Raw genomic sequence first — 13,583 nt, 5'->3', positions numbered from 1 at the left:
CATTTTTTTTTCAGTTTGGGGTGGAAATGTGTCATTGAACATATTAATACTATATATTCTTCCCTGACCTCAAGACTCTTTTGCAAGAGATCAATAGTGTACTTTTCTTCTAATTGAGATTTGACTTTGAACTACTAAATTAGCCTGTTGTGTATCATTTTAAATGCTCCAGTGAGCACATATTTTCCAATTTTAAATGATTTTAGCTAGTGCATTGCAATGAGTGCATCTTAATGCTGCTGCAGCTGAATAGTAAAAGCATGGGTTTGACTTAGGTGTACATTAAGAAAACTTTTAGGCAAGAAAATAAACACTTTTCCCCAAGTTGTTTCAACTCTTTTTTCCAAACTATAATTTTCTGAAACATTTAATTTGTACAATTTTGACTTTATACTGATAAAATCTAAAATAATTAAAGAGCAATGCAGAAATTAAAATTGTTTCTGATAAAAGCACAATGGACAAGGCATGTCCTTAGGATCAGAAATAACTCAGTATATGTCCTATACCTAACACACACTGAATGTGTCACTCTGGACAATGGATATAACCATTCCTTTTGCACTCAAGTGCTAGACCCTTCCCCCTAGTGATTACTCTGCATTTCCTTTTTATGTGTACCTTCTTATAGTATGCTGCTTGTTCCATTAAAATGTTATGCCCTTAAGAGCATGGATTAATCTTGTCCTTCATATCCCCCATACCATAGAATAGAATTAGGCACATAGGCATATTTAATAAATTTTTGACTGTCAGCCCTTTATTGCCTTTGGTGTGGAATTTTCAAAAATTTTGTCAAATGCTTTTGTTGGAAAATTCACAGGAAGTCTCCTACACCAAAGAAAGTGCAAGTGCACTTTCACTAACAAGAAATACTTTATGGCACATATGAGTTGTTTTAGAATTCAATATCCTCAGTTATTTAAATTCTGAAATTTGTTCTTCATTCATGTGTTAATGATGATGTTGAGGAAAAAATAATCATAATAACATTTCAAACTCATGAATGATTTAAGCTTTTTAAAGCATTTATCTCCCAAAATGTTTATTAATTTAAAAGTATAAGAATTATTATTGCCATTTTGCAGATGTGAAAGTTCAGTTTCTAAGAGGCTTGACTGAACAAGTAAATGTTTGAAGTATAATCCCAACTGGATCTTAAATCTAAATTGCTTGTTCTGCTAAAAAAATACTGTATGTAAGCAAACTGGATAATTTGTATAATTAGTAATTAAAAGACTGAACCATGTGATATGTGATGCGTGTGTGTGTGTGTGTGTGTGTGTGTGTGTGTGTGTGTGACATCGTATTAATTTTAGTGGTAACTAAGCAGTACTGCTTTAACACCAAACTTAATTTGGCTTGGTAAGATATTTTAGTGGCTTGGATGACAAAGCATATAACATATAACATTCAAAAATAACTAAAACATAAATGCTTGCTACACTGTTAACTTATTCATTTAACAGAGTATTTATTTTCTACTATATTCATTACAATATGCCCAAGACCTAGTAATCTAGAAAAGACATATATGACATAGATCCAATTCTGTAGGATCTCTAGGAATAAGGAGACAGAAACACACACACACACAGAGACACACACATACTATAATTAAGTAAAATATCCAAATATCCAAATGGAATAAATTTACACAAATAAATCAATGATGTTAATGATGAGGATATTTAATCCATTGATAAAGTTCTCATCCCACAGATGTCTCCTGCCCATTCTATACAACTTTGCCCATTTCATAAAATAAGTTCATCAAAAGAAATCATTCTATCATCTGAAAGCCTCTTTTACTATCTCTAGTTATCTCATGAGTACCACTTGTATATATAGACTCTCCATGAGTTATTATATCTTGCTCTCAGCTTTCAACAAACTCATCTTGTTTTTTTGATTACGTATCTCTTTGGCATACTTTGATCTTTTTTATTTCCCTTCTTAAAATGTTTTGACCTGCTTATATATTCCATTGGCTTTCCATTGCTCTCAAGATAATTTTTAATCCCTCTAAGATTATAATTTTATAACTGACAGCCGTATGATGACATCAATAGTGAAGTGGTATTAAATAAAATGGTTATTTGCTTCAAGTGGAAATTGAAGTCTTCAACTTTTTTTTTTACCTAATTAACATCTGGTGATGACATTCTGGATTTCTAGGCCTATATCCACTGAGTTGAAGTTGCAAGGTAGAAATAGGAAGGTGATCCTCCATTCCTCAAAAAATGTGTGATAAACACTTTGCTCTTACAGAGCATTGCTCTCTACTAAAATTAAGATTTTTTTTTTATTATAGCTTTTTATTTACAAGATATGTGCATGGGTAATTTTCCAGCACTGACAATTGCAAGACCTTTTTTTCCAACTTTTCCCCTCCTTCCCCCCCACCCCTTTCCCCAGATGGCAAGTTGACCAATACATGTTAAATATATTAAAGTATAAGTTAAATACAATATATGTATATGTGTCCATACAGTTATTTTTCTGCACAAGAAGACTCAAACTTTGAAATACTCTATAATTAGCCTGTGAAGGAAATCAAAAATGCAGGTGGCTAAAAATAGAGGCATTGGGAATTCTATGTAGTGGTTTATAGTCATTTCCCAGAGTTCTTTCACTGTGTGTAGCTGATTCAATGCATTACTGCTCTATTGCAATTGCTTTGGTTCATCTCATTATTGAAGAAGACCACATCCATCAGAATTGATCGTGATATAGTATTGTTGTTGAAGTATATAATGATCTCTTGGTCCTGCTCATTTCACTCAGCATCAGTTCATGTAAGTCTCTCCAAGTCTTTCTGAAGTCATCCTGTTGGTCATTTCTTACAGAACAATAATATTCTATAATATTCATATACCACAATTTATTCAACCATTCTCCAATTGATGGTCATCCACTCAGTTTCCAGTTTCTGGCCACTACAAAGAGGGCTGCCACTAACATTCTTGTACATACAGGTCCCTTTCCCTTCTTTAAAATCTCTTTGGGATATAAGCCCAGTAGTAATACTATGCACAGTTTGTTAACGTTTTGAGCATAGTTCCAAATCATTCTCCAGAATGGCTGGATGTATCCACAATTCCATCAACAATGTATCACTGTCCCAGTTTTCCCACATCCCCTCCAACATTATGCATTATCTTTCCTTGTCATTCTAACCAGATGGGTGTGCGGTGGTATCTCAGAGCTATCTTAATTTGCATAAAATTAAGATTTTTATAGCTATCATACAGTGATAACAGTGAGATCTTATATTTTGACTGCTTTTGATCAATTTTAAAAGGATAACTATATGTGACATCACTTGCAAAAGTCAACTTTTTCCATATTAATAGTCATACAAATGGTGCCCTCCATACACAGATAAATGCTTCTCATAAAATGAGGCCTTTCCAGTATTGTAAAAACTGAAAATTATACTCCACTAGAAGATTTCAAGAATTAAGTTATCTTTTTGCCACAGTGAGACTTCACAATAGACATCTAAGTAGCATAATAGGTAGAGTCTTAGACTTGACATAATGAAGATGCTAATTCAAACTTTAGCTCAGATCTTTATTATTTTGTTCTTTCCAAATCACTTAAACTTCCCATTCCTCAGATTTCATAGTTATAAAATGTAGGGTTTGCATTTGATGTCCTCTTGATCTTATGTCTTTCTAGAAAATATAACATTAATGGTCAAAATTAATTATTTTACAAGTTAAGACACTTATGAAGTATCAGTCCACACCTCTCTGATTGACTACGATTACAGGAAAAGATAATGATGAATATTGCAGGGGATGTGGGAAAACTGGGATACTAATGCATTGTGGGTGGAGGGGGGACTTTTATCCAAAAATTTCAGAGAGCAATTTAGAACTATATCCAAAGGGCTATCAAACTGTGCCTACCCCTTGATCCAGGAGTGTCTCTACTTGGTCTGTATCCAAAGAGATCAAAAAAGGAGAAAAGAACCTACATGTGCAAAGATGTTTATAGTAGCCTTTTTTGTAGTGGCAAGGACCTGGAAATTGCATGCATGACCATCAGTTGGGGAATGACTGACTGGTATATGAATGCTCTATAAGAAATGATGAGCAGGTTGATTTCAGAAAAGCCTAGAAAGACTTATATGAAACAATGCTAAGTGAAGTGAACAGAACCAAAAATCATTGTACCCAGCACCAACAATACTACATGATGAACAATTGTGATGGACTTGACTCTTTTCAACAATGTGGAGATTCAAGACTTATGATGAAAATTTCCATCCACATCCAGAGACAAAACTATGGAGACAGAATGTGGATCACAGCATGGTATTTTCATCTTTTTTCTTGTTGCTTGTTTGCTGGGTTGTGTTTCTTTTCCTTTCTCGTGTTATTTTTCTTTTGATTTTTTTTTGCAACATGAAAAATGTGGAAATATGTTTAAAAGAATTGCATGTATTTAATCTATATCAAATTGCTTGCTATCTTGGGGAGGAGAGAGAGGGAAGGAGAGGGAGAAAAAATTTAGAACACAAGGCTTTGCAAAAGTGAATGTTGAAAACTATCTTTGCATTTGAAAAAAAGAAATTACTATTAAAATTAATTATTTCACCAATAAATACTAATTGATTAAATAACTATTAAGTTTAGAATATTGTGTTAGAAATAATACAGTATTTATTAGATGCAACATGCTCTCTCTCGTTATACTATATAGAGAGCTTATATTGTACTGGTGATATGTGGCTTATACACAAAAATCTTAATACAAAATACCTAAGTGCATAAAGAGATATTGAAAAAACAACTATTAAATTGAATTTTAATTGAATGAGAATATTAGGAAAAAGTTTTACGTAAGAAGCAATATTTGACCTAGACTGTTAAGGAAAGTATTTCAAGAATAGGAAAGAGAGTGAACAAAGCACAGAAGAAGAAAACCTTTGGGGCATGTATAAGAAATTAATGTATATTAGTCAGGCTCCATTGTAGAGAATATGGAGAGTAGTATGAAATAAAGTTGAAGTGGTCAGATGGTGTCTGGTTATAAGCGGCCTTGAATCTCAGTTCAATAATTCAATTCAACAAAAATATATAAAGTGTCAAATATACAAGGTACTATATTTGAAATAGTGACACAAAGATAAAATGAATCTGTACTAGTGTTTACAGAATTTTCATTGTAATGAAGAGAAGACTATAATAAAATAAGTATACATGTAAATAAATAGAATATAATAGAGAAGAGGAGTATAAAATGTAATATTTATTTGATGAATAATATAAAGTCATTGTAAGATTGTATGTAGAGAACAGGCAAATTCTATTCTATAAAGGTTCAGAAAAAAAGATCAATTTGGGATGAAATGGTCAAATGTAGGACTAGAACAGAATTTGTAAATTGATATTGTGTGGAAAGGTAGAGAAGATGCTTAATAAAAGGTCTTGCTGGCATAGAGTATAGCATGACTGGACGTTGGATAGATAGGTTGGAATGAAATGTTAAAATTCTGAATGCCAAGTTGTGGTGTTTGGACTTTATCTTTGTTGATACCATATATTTCCCTATTAGAAGTTCATAGACTGATCCCTCACATTTGAAAACATGTTTCAAAAGTGTCTCATTTTAATGATACTGCATACCATAAGTAACTGGTCATATGTGTTTTCATTTGAATTTTCTATTTTCTCTCCTCCTTTTCATCATTCTGATGGTTCTTTTGCTACTTGGCTAAGTTTCTATACTATTTATCTCTGAATCACCCATGTAAAAATTCATGGCCCCACTGCCCTATCTTTCTCTTCTGTTACAAGATCATTTTCTAAAACAAAGTTTTCCTCAGTTAGAACTCCCTTAAAAATTTAGAGATACAATAATTCCTAGAGATTATTTGGTCTAGGTTTTTTGGAAAAAATGAAATGGAAACATCTAATACTTAAGTGATGTAAATGCTAACCAATCAGAGTTTTACAGTCTCAGAGAGTCAGATTACATTTACAGATGGAAGGTGGAGCTTGGAAAAGAAGTATGGCATGGAAATACTTAAGAAGTAATAGTCTATGATGTACCTGGGAAACTTGTCTTTAAATTCTAGTTTTCAACTTTGCAACATTTTGAACAGAATTATCAAGCACTAAATATAGTAGTTTCTTCAACTGTAAAATTTAGGGATTAGATGATTAAGGTCCATTCTAGCTATAAATCCTTTGTTTTCATGATATGAAATCTAAGAATTTTAGATATTTCCCATGTTGTACTTTGGGGTCTTGTTGGTATACAATTTGATTGCAAGTTATTGTTTTCCTTTTCTTCTTGCCTTCATTAGCCATTTCTAGCCCCTTGACATTGGAAGCACTTAATCCCATTCTCTCTTAACATTAAATGATCTGGATCAGTTTGAAGAAATATACCTTCCTTGTGAAACAAGTTATCTGCTTTATGTTGGAATTTTGCTGTTGTTGTTGTGAGTATATACAATTTATTTATGCAATCACAAAAGTTCCAGAAACCAAAAAAAAAAAAAAAAAGACTCTATTAGTCAATTTGTCCAAACTTGTATGTGAATAGGAATTTACTTTCTATTAATCCTTTTGAATGGTCATCCAGCTTTCATCTGAAGATCTTTAGTGAAGAGAAACCTATCACATACTAAAATGAAACATTTTATTTTTAATATTTCTAATTATGATGAAGAAATTTCTTTGTTTTGCTTATTTTTTTCCCTTGTATTCCTTCTAGATATATCCCTCTCATCCAGTATTCAAATTTTGGTCCTCTGGAATCAAATAGAACATTTTTTTCTTTGTTACTTATATACCACAGCCCTTCAAGTACTTGAAAATAGATACAAAAAAGTAATTCTAATTTCTGAGTTAACTATTTAACTTTTTATTCTCAGTTTCCTCATCTTCATGGTTGACTTATGTATGAACTTCAATTTATCAGTGTCCCTTCTAAAATGGCATATGCAGAAGCAAACATTATACTCTGCAAGTATTTTGACTAGGACAAATAACTGGAATTCCATCACCTTCCTAATTTTGAGAACTGCTTTCAATGAAGATAAAATTATATCAGTTTTCTCTTTTTTGCTATATAATATAATTCATTTATGTAGAGCTTGCAATTAAACAAAAATTTGTTTCTCACTATAGGAGCAGTTTGTCTGACTATACCATTCTTTCTGAGCATAATGACTTATTTTAACCCAAGTATATAACTCTACAACTGACATATGTTAAACGTGTCTTATTTTATGTACCCCTTATTTTTAGGATGTTGAGATCCTTTGGGTTTTATATCTTCCACTGAATTCAATATTCATATTATAGAAGCATTCTGTTTATGGTTTTAATCCAACATATTGATTAAAAAAAAAAAAAAAAGTTGAGTAGCAAAAAGCCAGACAGTTACTGGAAAACTTTGATAGAGATATGCCTTTAGTCTGACCTAAACTTTCTAAACTTTGGGATCCCCATTGAAATAAGTTTCTTATTACTTCAGTGAATTCTTAAGCCTGAGAAGTCTAAAATGAATATAGTACTTCACAGTAATTTTCTTAGTTTATGAGTGAAAACTTATCCCTTAGTTTGGACAGATGGTGTTCAACTGAATTTTTGGACTTTTTTCCTGCCTTTCACTTAAATGGTCAATATAGGGAATGTGCAATGGAGTAGGCTCAGACAGAGTATTGTATTAAACTATCTTAGTTTATTTCTACTATTACACCTTAAAGTATTTATACAGGATTTCCTTGTAATGACTGCAAATGCTACAATAAGGGATAAATAAAAAGGAGTTGTGAAATGGTAAAAACCACAAATGTTGCATTTGCTTTGTAGATATCTAATACTAAGCACACTGTCTGGTGCATAATGAGCACTTAATTGAGTTTCGATTAGTTCATTCATTTTATTAGACACAGGCCTCTAGACTGATATAAAATCACCAACATTTACCATAAAAGAGTAGAGCCAATGAATGATTGACAGTGTGCTTATATTAGTCCTCAAGTTCCCCACAGCAGTCTCCCAAAGGGTAAATAGAATAAGTTCATAATTTTTCCCCATCTCAAAATGGGCAGGAATTTCCTTCCAAATCTATTACTGTAGATTATAAGAACATAGATTTAGAACTGGAAAGGATTTTGATGACCACTTAGTCAAATCCCTTCACTATACAGATGAACAAACTAAAGAATAAAGAATTTTCAAGGATTTGCCCATTGCCACACATAAATAGCAGTGCTTCTATTTGAATCAATGTTCTCTGACTCTAAATTCCTCACACCTTCTTCCCCCTTTACAGTTTTTCTTCTTAGGTATCCATTGATGTTGCAAGAACTTGAATTGCTTTTTTTTTTTTTTTTTTTTTTTTGAAAATGACAACAAGAGCTGACCTCACTTCCAGATAGTTTTGATTCTTCTCCTTTATCTACTCTTTCTTTCTATCAAGTATAATTGTGATTCTAATCCTTTATGTGGTAAGCTTTAGAAACTTTTGTCATGGTTGAGCTACATGCATTTATGTCTAAGAGAAAATGTGGGATTTTGGCTAAACAGATGACCATATTTCCCCAAACTCTTTACATTTAAATTTAGTCTCTGAAAATCTCCCTTTCCCAACTTTTTTTCATCTGTCCCTTTTGGACCCAAAACTTGGGATAGACGGATGATACTATAGGTAATATATCTGGCTTTATATTATTCCTTTTCTTTGTAGATAACCCCTAAAAAAAGACTATGATTTATTGAGTGTACCATCATGGGAGAATACAAGTAGTGATGCTGCAACCAAAGTACCCAGGGACATTAGAAGAATATCTAGATATCTAGAAATCTGGCATGGCAGATCTCTGAATGTAGAAGTTAGAGAAACTTTCTCAGGTGCAAGGAAAAGCAAGACCTTTATATGTACCCTAAAATAAGGTTTAGAGAGTGGTAAAATTTAGTTTATAGTATAGAATATTTCTAACACCAAAAGAACATTGTTTCTGAAAGTTTTTTTTTATCTATCTCTTCTATTTTATTTCATTCTCTGTGATTCTTTGTGTCTTTCTATTATAAACCCGTACACCTACACCCCACACACACACCAACACACACACACACACACACACACACACACACACACACGCACGCACGCACGCACTGAGAGAAAGAAATCAGTCTAGTCTTACAAAAAACATATTAGATTTTTAGTGACACTGTGGACTAGTCTCTATCAGATGGGTAGACTTACAACTCAAAAATGCCTCTTTTTTTGCTCTGTATTTATCAAGAGTTATGGCATTCTCATTAGAGATTACATAAGTTCTTTTCAGTCAATAGCAGCTAATACTAGACAAGGACTAGATCACAGATCCTGAGCCTTTCCTTTCCCATAGTTAATATAATACAACTCAACTTAACAAATATTTAGTGAGAACCTTCTAATGCTCAATGTGTGTGTGTGTGTGTGTGTGTGTGTGTGTATTCTGCATTCTGAAGACAAAATGGTAAAATATCAGATTGGATTTTGTTACTATAATTTATAAAGTGTATAATATTTCAAATCTCCACTACCAGTAGTTAATTTCATTCTCCTTCTATTTCATTTACAAGGAGAAAAGCCAATATGGTAAAGGTTACAATACCAAGTAATCTAGTTTTTAATGTTTATTTTCTATTTTGAAATCATTCAGGACATAAATACAGGGTACATACAATATTTGTAATGAGATGAAAATGATAATTATTGATTTATAGGCTCTTCAGTTAAAGTGTAATACTGCAGTTTTTAGGTCATTGTACAACAGTGGAGTGCATGGACTGAATAGAGACACATTATCTGTCCAAGGTTAATGTATCAACTTCAGGTAGTTGCTTTGTTGAATTTTGTCATAAATTTGTGAGTTTCTATATCCCTCTGAGACCAAGTAAAATGAAAATTAATTTAATTAGAGTGTGCTTGGAATGTAAAGTGATGCATTAAGTTTTTATTAAAGAAACTGTTTCTGAGCTACCATGTTATAAGTTATGAAATTATCTTTCTAGATAAACAAAATATATGTATACATGTATAGCTGAAAGAAGTAAATGTGAAGAAGAGTTGCTGAACTGAAACTTTAATTCAAATAAAACAAGTAATGTAGATTATGTATCTTTTACAAGAAAAATATATTATAGTATATTAGATAAAGAGAAAAGCTTCTGCTTCTCAATATTCATTTTTAAGCTACTGTACAAATGCTATAATTCCATACCCATTCTAGTCATCAGAATTCAGTGTGCCTATGATTAATTTCAAAGGCACATTGGTCCAGGGTTATTATTAGGTTAGTTTGTTAATGCACAATCTGTCATGAAAGCCTTGAAGTGGAAATAGAGCAGATGCATAACAAGTGCTAATTGAAAATACCTTAAGTCATAAGGATGTGACTATTTTCATTTTATTTCAAGGAGGGCAATACAAAATTAAAGCATTTCACTCTTATTAACCATGTATAGTTTTCCACTGAGTACCCTTCTGAAATAGTGACTTGTTGGCCTCTATCATCTGTCTATCTGAAAAGCAACAACTTATTGAACACAATTTAAAATTCTTTGGCTATCCCAGGGAAACAACTACTTTACAGAGCTGCAACTTCATTCTCAACATTTTACAACAACATTTACAAAATATTTTATTTTTTTAAACCCTCCTTGTTAACAAGGAAAAATTATATTTTCATCAACATGTTTGGTAAATATATACATCTTCTTTGACTGTGAAAATGGTTGTAGCCATAAAGAACAATATGAAGTGGAAGTGGAAGTGAATATTACTTTAATTTGGCCTCTTAACACTATTGATCAGAGAAATGCAAATTAAGACAACTCTGAGATATCACTACACACCTGTCAGATTGGCTAAGATGACAGGAAAAAATAATGATGAATATTGGAGAGGATGCGGGAAAACTGGGACACTGATGCATTGTTGGTGGAGTTGTGAACTAATCTAACCATTCTGAAGAGCAATCTGGAATTCTGCCCCAAAAGTTATCAAATTGTGCATATCCTTTGATCCAGCAGTGCTACTACTGGGTTTATACCTCAAAGAAATACTAAAGAAGGGAAAGGGACCTGTATGTGCAAGAATGTTTGTGGCAGCCCTGTTTGTAGTGGCTAGAAACTGGAAAATGAATGGATGCCCATCAATTGGAGAATGGCTGGGTAAATTGTGGTATATGAATGTTATGGAATATTATTGTTCTGTAAGAAATTACCAGCAGGATGAAAACAGAAAGGCTTGGAGAGACTTACATGAACTTATGCTAAGTGAAATGAGCAGAACCAGGAGATCGTTATATACTTCAACAATGATACTGAATGAGGATGTATTCTGACAGAAGTGGATTTCTTTGACAAAGAGAAGATCTAACTCAGTTTCATTTGATCACTGATGGACAGAAGCAGCTACATCCAAAGAAAGAACACTGGGAAATGAATGTAAACTGCTTGCATTTTTGTTTTTCTCCCCGGGTTATTTTTACTTTCTGAATCCTGTGCAACAAGAGAACTGTTCCATTCTGCACACATATACTGTATCTAGGATATAGTGTGACATATTTAACATGTTTAAGACTGCTTGTTATCTGGGAGAGGGGGTACAGGGAGGGAAGGATAAAGTCAGAACAGAAGTGAGTGCAAGGGATAATGTAGTAAAAAAATTTTTTTTCAAAGAAAAAAAAGAAGAAAAAAGTTGTACAATTTTGTCCAATATTTGTGCATTATTTTTGGATACCAAAAACTGGGCTGTGTCCTAGGAAATTTATAAAGTTTAGCTAAGCTATCATGGAATGTAAATAGGAGAAAAATATATATGTAATTAAAAGGTAAAATAATATGTGGTAATTTCATTGTATGATAAATGTAAAATTGAGTGCATGAACTATGAAGAGAGAAATGAAAAGCTCTTACCAATTATAGAAATAAGGGAAGATCTCCTAAGAAGTTTAGTATTTGCATATGACTTCAGTTTAGTAGACATACAATAGACAAAGAGGGAAGACATGTCAGGAAGTATGAATACAGAAACAGGAAAACAAAAGGACTCTTCATAGTACAGAGTCCTTAAGAAATGAAAATCTACAGTGGTCATAAAGATGATGATGAAAAAGGAAAGTATTAGCAAATGCATTAAGAAATTGTATCCAAAAGGATACAAGGCAATGCAAGGGATAGAACATCAAGCCTGGAGTTAGGAAGATTCATCTTTCTGAGTTCAAATCCAGTCTCAGACAATACCTATTTTACCTGAGATCACTCACTTGACCCTATTTTTTTTCTCTCAACTATAAAATGAGTTTGAGAAAGAAAAGGAAAACCAAGAAAACTCCAAATAGAGTTATGAAGAAAGAGTAGGACAAGATGGAAGAAACTGAACAATAACAAATCAAAATGAATCAGTGCCCAATTGTGTTAAATGAGGTAGCTATATCAGAAAGAATTGTAATTGGAAACTATCTTTTGGATTTTGTAATTAAGAAAACATTGGGACTTTTAAGAAAACAATAGCACTAGAGTGGTGGGAATAAAAACCTAGTTAGGGAAGTTGTAGAGATTGTAGGTGTGGAGGAATTGACAGGATCAAGTATAAACAGTTTTTTCAATAAATTTACCAATGAAAAGGAGAAATATAAGCTAATATCTGAATTAGGCAAGAAGTTTCAAGGCAAGTCTTATTACCATTGCAGATTGTCATGATTTCTGCAATTTATATTCTTAGAGAGCTGCCCAGGAAACTGAGAATTTGTTACTTGATTGGTTACACAAAAAAATGTTTGTCAGAACATAGGTCTTCATGACTTTGGGGCCAGCTCTTTAGTCACAAAGTCATACTTCTGTCATTCAGCTAGTCCTTTGTTGGCATAGTCACAAGGCCTTTTAAAATCCTGATAGTCCTTTTCAGACCATTCTCCAACTCAACAATGTTCTTTCTAAAATGTGGTGTTAAGTATTTAATCCAAAACTCCAGATATGCTCTGACTGGGCCAAAGTAAAAACGGACATTGTGACTCTTTTATTACTGCCATGAGTAGCATAAGCTTCTTTGGCTACTGTGCTATATTCTTGAATCACATTGAGTTTGAAATCCATTAAAATCCCTAGATATTGGGGACTTCCGGTTAAGATGGCGGAGAGGAGGCTCACAGCTGCATAAGCTCCACGCTTTCTCTCACTATCCATTTCATTACAAGCCTCTGAATCAATGCTTGACTGAAAAAAACCCACAAATAGTTACCAAGAGAAGCCATCCTTGAGATCCGCCAAGAAAGGTCTGTCTTTACTGGAGGGCTGGGGCGGTTTTAGATCGGGCGCAGGCTGAGGGCAGCGGCAGTGAGGGCACAGGAGCAGACTGGAGAGGGGGTGGAGAGTGATCGTAGCCGTCTCTGCGGGGAGAGCTTCGCTACAGGTTTGGATACTTTCCTCCGGCAGCAAGTCAACAGCCCAGCAGAGAAGCTAAAAACACCGGGGCTGAAGAATACAACCCCAAACAGCTGGAGTCTCTCAGGACCTGGCCGCCCCCCCCTTACCCCCCCTCAGTGACTCAGCATGCTTTGG

Source organism: Antechinus flavipes, chromosome 3 (assembly GCF_016432865.1).
Source record: "Antechinus flavipes isolate AdamAnt ecotype Samford, QLD, Australia chromosome 3, AdamAnt_v2, whole genome shotgun sequence".
In the NCBI taxonomy this organism is placed as follows: Eukaryota; Metazoa; Chordata; class Mammalia; order Dasyuromorphia; family Dasyuridae; genus Antechinus; species Antechinus flavipes.
The sequence above is the reverse complement of the archived record's forward strand: the minus strand, read 5'-3'. Positions refer to the sequence as shown.